Raw genomic sequence first — 7,500 nt, forward strand, 5'->3', positions numbered from 1 at the left:
CGCGCGCGGCAGAGGCAGACGCGCGCGCGCGCAGAGAGCGAAACTCGCCCCCCCACCGGCCCCCCTCTTGCCCTCAAGCCGCCCCCCCACCCCCGTCCACCGCCCGCTTCACGGCGAATCCGGCCACCCGCTCCTCCTCCCGCCCGCAGGTTTCGCCGCTCCCGGGGAAAGACGACGGGAGACTTTAGGACCCAGCGGAGCCCCCGCCGGCTCCGCGCCCCGGCGGGAGAGGGGAATCCCGGCGGCGCGACCGGTCTCTGACCCCGGCTGCCGAGTCTCTACCCCGCCCTGCCCGTGCCCCGGCTCCCGCCCTGCTTTCTCGGGCGGCGGGGACGGCCGGTCGCTCCTTCAGCCCGCCCGCCCGCCCCTGCCGCGGGTTGCCAACCGACAGAAGGAAGGAAGGAAAAGAACCGCAACCGAGCCAAGCGGGAATTTTCTCCGAAAAGAGAGACCGCGCCCCGCACGCCCTCTCCCCTGCCTACCTCTGCGCCGGGCTCCCCGCCTGCTCGCCGAGCGCTCTCGCCTGCTGCCGCAGCGGCATCCCCTCCTTTCCCTTCCCTGCCTTTGGCGCCAATGAGCCCGCGACCGTTAGCGCGGCGGGAACCCCCGCCTTTCAACCGCGGGCGGGGGGTGGGGGGGACACGCGCGCATGCGCAGGGCGCGCAGCTGCGGGCCCACCCCCCGCTCCCCCGCCCCGCTGCTCCGCGGAGGGGGGGAAGGGGAGAAGGGGGAAAATGACGGCGAGGGGGAAAATCTCCCCCATCCCGCCGCGCGTACACCCACAACCCCCTCCCCCCCCCGCAAAGACCTCACACAGCCCCCCTCTCCCCCCCGCCCGCAGCCCCCCGAGCCAAAACCGAGCGGAACGGAAAAGCCCACCGCGAGAGGCGAAAGCCGGCGAGCGCCCGGCGGCGCCGGCACCCGCCGCCGGATCGGGGCCGCCGGTCCCCGAGTCCGCCGGCGGCCGGCGAGCTCGCGTCGCGGCGGGGCGCCGGGCGGCTCGCGGCGGGGGCCGCCGGCTCTCGCCGACCCCGGCGGCCGGGGAGGCAAAGCGGCGGGGGGAAAAGCACCCGCCCCGGCACCCCCGCCCCACCGCGCGCGCCCACACGCGCAGCCCCCCCAACGCCCTCAGCCCCCCCACGCCCCCCCTCGCAGCCCCCCGAGCCAAAACCGAGCGGAACGGAAAAGCCCACCGCGAGAGGCGAAAGCCGGCGAGCGCCCGGCGGCGCCGGCACCCGCCGCCGGATCGGGGCCGCCGGTCCCCGAGTCCGCCGGCGGCCGGCGAGCTCGCGTCGCGGCGGGGCGCCGGGCGGCTCGCGGCGGGGGCCGCCGGCTCTCGCCGACCCCGGCGGCCGGGGAGGCAAAGCGGCGGGGGGAAAAGCACCCGCCCCGGCACCCCCGCCCCACCGCGCGCGCGCCCACACGCGCAGCCCCCCCAACGCCCTCAGCCCCCCCACGCCCCCCCTCGCAGCCCCCCGAGCCAAAACCGAGCGGAACGGAAAAGCCCACCGCGAGAGGCGAAAGCCGGCGAGCGCCCGGCGGCGCCGGCACCCGCCGCCGGATCGGGGCCGCCGGTCCCCGAGTCCGCCGGCGGCCGGCGAGCTCGCGTCGCGGCGGGGCGCCGGGCGGCTCGCGGCGGGGGCCGCCGGCTCTCGCCGACCCCGGCGGCCGGGGAGGCAAAGCGGCGGGGGAAAAGCACCCGCCCCGGCACCCCCGCCCCACCGCGCGCGCCCACACGCGCAGCCCCCCCAACGCCCTCAGCCCCCCCACGCCCCCCCTCGCAGCCCCCCGAGCCAAAACCGAGCGGAACGGAAAAGCCCACCGCGAGAGGCGAAAGCCGGCGAGCGCCCGGCGGCGCCGGCACCCGCCGCCGGATCGGGGCCGCCGGTCCCCGAGTCCGCCGGCGGCCGGCGAGCTCGCGTCGCGGCGGGGCGCCGGGCGGCTCGCGGCGGGGGCCGCCGGCTCTCGCCGACCCCGGCGGCCGGGGAGGCAAAGCGGCGGGGGGAAAAGCACCCGCCCCGGCACCCCCGCCCCACCGCGCGCGCCCACACGCGCAGCCCCCCCAACGCCCTCAGCCCCCCCACGCCCCCCCTCGCAGCCCCCCGAGCCAAAACCGAGCGGAACGGAAAAGCCCACCGCGAGAGGCGAAAGCCGGCGAGCGCCCGGCGGCGCCGGCACCCGCCGCCGGATCGGGGCCGCCGGTCCCCGAGTCCGCCGGCGGCCGGCGAGCTCGCGTCGCGGCGGGGCGCCGGGCGGCTCGCGGCGGGGGCCGCCGGCTCTCGCCGACCCCGGCGGCCGGGGAGGCAAAGCGGCGGGGGAAAAGCACCCGCCCCGGCACCCCCGCCCCACCGCGCGCGCCCACACGCGCAGCCCCCCCAACGCCCTCAGCCCCCCCACGCCCCCCCTCGCAGCCCCCCGAGCCAAAACCGAGCGGAACGGAAAAGCCCACCGCGAGAGGCGAAAGCCGGCGAGCGCCCGGCGGCGCCGGCACCCGCCGCCGGATCGGGGCCGCCGGTCGCCGAGTCCGCCGGCGGCCGGCGAGCTCGCGTCGCGGCGGGGCGCCGGGCGGCTCGCGGCGGGGGCCGCCGGCTCTCGCCGATCCCGGCGGCCGGGGAGCGAAATAGGCGTCCAGAGTCTGCTCAGGCAGACTTGCCGCCAGCAGCGGCGTCGGGGAAAATAAACAGATTATTATTTAACAACTGGTAATTCATCATCATAAGGAGCAATAAACCGACCGTAACAGTAATAGTAATAAGAGCAACAATAACGACTATTAAAAAAAAAAAAAATCACAACTGTTCCGCGCCCCTCCTCTTCCCCCCTCTCCCCGCCGCTCCGGGAGATCCGGGTGAGGGTTGCCCCTGTATTAGAGACGCCCGAATCTTGAAATAGGCGAAGGGGGGAGAAAATTAAAGAGCCAAAAAAAAAAAAAATCGAACATCCCCCCCCCCCAGCTCGGTCTGCTGTATCCCCATCAGGGCGTACCCAGTACCGGAAACGCTTGACTCTTTAAATCGGGGGACGAGGGCGAGAACGATAGTTAAGGAAAAAAAAAACCCACACGGTATAAATAATCCCCCCCCCACCCGCCCCCCCCGTAATCCTTCCACCCTGGGAGAACCGGGATACGGCAGCCGCGCCGTCCCGGTCCGGGTGGGTCTACCCGCCTCGGCAGCCGGCTGCCAGGTCTACTCACCTCCGGGACCGGTCCGGGCGTCCAGGTCTACCCGCCTCGGCAGCCGGCTGCCAGGTCTACCCACCTCCGGGACCGGTCCGGGCTGCCAGGTCTACCCGCCTCCGGGACCGGTCCGGGCTGCCAGGTCTACCCGCCTCGGCAGCCGGCTGCCAGGTCTACCCACCTCCGGGACCGGTCCGGGCGTCCAGGTCTACCCGCCTCCGGTCCGGGCTGCCAGGTCTACCCGCCTCCGGGACCGGTCCGGGCTGCCAGGTCTACCCGCCTCCGGGACCGGTCCGGGCTGCCAGGTCTACCCGCCTCGGCAGCCGGCTGCCAGGTCTACCCGCCTCCGGGACCGGTCGGCCAGGTCTACCCTGCTCCGGTCCGGGCGTCCAGGTCTACCCGCCTCCGGTCCGGGCTGCCAGGTCTACCCACCTCCGGGACCGGTCGGCCAGGTCTACCCGCCTCCGGTCCGGGCGTCCAGGTCTACCCGCCTCCGGTCCGGGGTGCCAGGTCTACCCGCCTCGGCAGCCGGCTGCCAGGTCTACCCGCCTCCGGGACCGGTCCGGGCTGCCAAGTCTACCCGCCTCCGGTCCGGGCTGCCAGGTCTACCCGCCTCGGCAGCCGGCTGCCAGGTCTACCCGCCTCCGGTCCGGACTGCCAGGTCTACCCGCCTCGGCAGCCGGCTGCCAGGTCTACCCGCCTCCGGGACCGGTCGGCCAGGTCTACCCTGCTCCGGTCCGGGCTGCCAGGTCTACCCGCCTCCGGTCGGGGATGCCAGGTCTACCCGCCTCCGGTCGGGGCTGCCAGGTCTACCCGCCTCCGGGACCGGTCCGGGCTGCCAGGTCTACCCGCCTCGGCAGCCGGCTGCCAGGTCTACCCACCTCCGGGACCGGTCCGGGCGTCCAGGTCTACCCGCCTCCGGTCCGGGCTGCCAGGTCTACCCGCCTCCGGGACCGGCAGGGCTGTCCGCTTGACCCGCCTCGGCAGCCGGTCGCCAGGTCTACCTCGCTCCGGCGGCACTTGGGCGTCCAGGTCTACCCGCCTCCGGTCCGGGCGTCCAGGTCTACCCGCCTCCGGGACCGGCAGGGCTGTCCGCTTGACCCGCCTCGGCAGCCGGTCGCCAGGTCTACCTCGCTCCGGCGGCACTTGGGCGCGCTGGTCTACCCTCCTCCGGTCCGGGCGTCCAGGTCTACCCGCCTCCGGGACCGGCAGGGCTGTCCGCTTGACCCGCCTCGGCAGCCGGTCGCCAGGTCTACCTCGCTCCGGCGGCACTTGGGCGCGCTGGTCTACCCTCCTCCGGTCCGGGCGTCCAGGTCTACCCGCCTCCGGGACCGGCAGGGCTGTCCGCTTGACCCGCCTCGGCAGCCGGTCGCCAGGTCTACCTCGCTCCGGCGGCACTTGGGCGTCCAGGTCTACCCGCCTCCGGTCCGGGCGTCCAGGTCTACCCGCCTCCGGGACCGGCAGGGCTGTCCGCTTGACCCGCCTCGGCAGCCGGTCGCCAGGTCTACCTCGCTCCGGCGGCACTTGGGCGTCCAGGTCTACCCGCCTCCGGTCCGGGCGTCCAGGTCTACCCGCCTCCGGGACCGGCAGGGCTGTCCGCTTGACCCGCCTCGGCAGCCGGTCGCCAGGTCTACCTCGCTCCGGCGGCACTTGGGCGCGCTGGTCTACCCGCCTCCGGTCCGGGCGTCCAGGTCTACCCGCCTCCGGGACCGGCAGGGCTGTCCGCTTGACCCGCCTCGGCAGCCGGTCGCCAGGTCTACCTCGCTCCGGCGGGACTTAGGCGCTGTTCCGGGGTGGCGGGTAGACCTTTTGTCCCCAGCGCTACTTCCAGCAGCCGAAGGGGTCGCTGTTTTACGCTGCCTCCAGTTACGTCATCGTAAAAGTCGGCGTGGTTGGCGCTCCTCCCCGGTGGGCAGAGCCTACGTTCTTGCCGCTGTCCGGGAGCGATGAACCGTATCTCCATATTAGGGGAACGGCATAGCAGCTAGGCTCCGGAGGGGAGCTAGCGAGGCGGAGGTGGCGCCCGCGGGTCTCCCGGCGAAGTGGAGCGCTGGATCCCGCGGGGGAGGGAAGGACAAAGACCGGCAGTTGGCAGTGGCCGGCACTCGAACGCGTACGGCCGGGGAAGACGGGGCACCTTCCCCGGTCCCGGAGGGGGACCCGATGAGGACAGGGAATCCTGGCGGCATGTGCCGCAGGATTCGGCCGGGGAGTGGAGAGCCTGCCGCGGCTTTCCTCGGCTCCGGAGGGCCCCCGATGATGGGCTGGGTGAGGAGAGCGGCGCCTCACCCTTTTTCTCCGGCCCTAAGCTGGAGCCCGCCGCGGCGCGGGGGAGAGCGCGGGTGGCCGGTGCCGGTGGCCGGCCAGCCCGGGGGGGGCGGCGGGCGGAGGGTTCCCGAGCCGGCGTCGGCTCGTTCCTCCGTCCCGGAGCAGGGGTGCCGCCGAGGAGGAGAGAGGGTTGCCGGCGGGCGAGGCGGCGTCGCCTCGTCCTTTTTCCCTCCGGCCCTAAGCCGGAGCCCGCCGCGGCGCGGGGGAGAGCGCGGGTGGCCGGTGCCGGTGGCCGGCCGGCCCGGGGGGGGCGGCGGGCGGAGGGTTCCCGAGCCGGCGTCGGCTCGTTCCTCCGTCCCGGAGCAGGGGTGCCGCCGAGGAGGAGAGAGGGTTGCCGGCGGGCGAGGCGGCGTCGCCTCGTCCTTTTTCCCTCCGGCCCTAAGCCGGAGCCCGCCGCGGCGCGGGGGAGAGCGCGGGTGGCCGGTGCCGGTGGCCGGCCGGCCCGGGGGGGGCGGCGGGCGGAGGGTTCCCGAGCCGGCGTCGGCTCGTTCCTCCGTCCCGGAGCAGGGGTGCCGCCGAGGAGGAGAGAGGGTTGCCGGCGGGCGAGGCGGCGTCGCCTCGTCCTTTTTCCCTCCGGCCCTAAGCCGGAGCCCGCCGCGGCGCGGGGGAGAGCGCGGGTGGCCGGTGCCGGTGGCCGGCCGGCCCGGGGGGGGCGGCGGGCGGAGGGTTCCCGAGCCGGCGTCGGCTCGTTCCTCCGTCCCGGAGCAGGGGTGCCGCCGAGGAGGAGAGAGGGTTGCCGGCGGGCGAGGCGGCGTCGCCTCGTCCTTTTTCCCTCCGGCCCTAAGCCGGAGCCCGCCGCGGCGCGGGGGAGAGCGCGGGTGGCCGGTGCCGGTGGCCGGCCAGCCCGGGGGGGGCGGCGGGCGGAGGGTTCCCGAGCCGGCGTCGGCTCGTTCCTCCGTCCCGGAGCAGGGGTGCCGCCGAGGAGGAGAGAGGGTTGCCGGCGGGCGAGGCGGCGTCGCCTCGTCCTTTTTCCCTCCGGCCCTAAGCCGGAGCCCGCCGCGGCGCGGGGGAGAGCGCGGGTGGCCGGTGCCGGTGGCCGGCCAGCCCGGGGGGGGCGGCGGGCGGAGGGTTCCCGAGCCGGCGTCGGCTCGTTCCTCCGTCCCGGAGCAGGGGTGCCGCCGAGGAGGAGAGAGGGTTGCCGGCGGGCGAGGCGGCGTCGCCTCGTCCTTTTTCCCTCCGGCCCTAAGCCGGAGCCCGCCGCGGCGCGGGGGAGAGCGCGGGTGGCCGGTGCCGGTGGCCGGCCAGCCCGGGGGGGGCGGCGGGCGGAGGGTTCCCGAGCCGGCGTCGGCTCGTTCCTCCGTCCCGGAGCAGGGGTGCCGCCGAGGAGGAGAGAGGGTTGCCGGCGGGCGAGGCGGCGTCGCCTCGTCCTTTTTCCCTCCGGCCCTAAGCCGGAGCCCGCCGCGGCGCGGGGGAGAGCGCGGGTGGCCGGTGCCGGTGGCCGGCCAGCCCGGGGGGGGCGGCGGGCGGAGGGTTCCCGAGCCGGCGTCGGCTCGTTCCTCCGTCCCGGAGCAGGGGTGCCGCCGAGGAGGAGAGAGGGTTGCCGGCGGGCGAGGCGGCGTCGCCTCGTCCTTTTTCCCTCCGGCCCTAAGCCGGAGCCCGCCGCGGCGCGGGGGAGAGCGCGGGTGGCCGGTGCCGGTGGCCGGCCAGCCCGGGGGGGGCGGCGGGCGGAGGGTTCCCGAGCCGGCGTCGGCTCGTTCCTCCGTCCCGGAGCAGGGGTGCCGCCGAGGAAGGAGAGAGGGTTGCCGGCGGGCGAGGCGGCGTCGCCTCGTCCTTTTTCCCTCCGGCCCTAAGCCGGAGCCCGCCGCGGCGCGGGGGAGAGCGCGGGTGGCCGGTGCCGGTGGCCGGCCAGCCCGGGGGGGGCGGCGGGCGGAGGGTTCCCGAGCCGGCGTCGGCTCGTTCCTCCGTCCCGGAGCAGGGGTGCCGCCGAGGAAGGAGAGAGGGTTGCCGGCGGGCGAGGCGGCGTCGCCTCGTCCTTTTTCCCTCCGGCCCTAAGC

Source organism: Numenius arquata, unplaced genomic scaffold (assembly GCF_964106895.1).
Source record: "Numenius arquata unplaced genomic scaffold, bNumArq3.hap1.1 HAP1_SCAFFOLD_1634, whole genome shotgun sequence".
Classification (NCBI taxonomy): Eukaryota; Metazoa; Chordata; class Aves; order Charadriiformes; family Scolopacidae; genus Numenius; species Numenius arquata.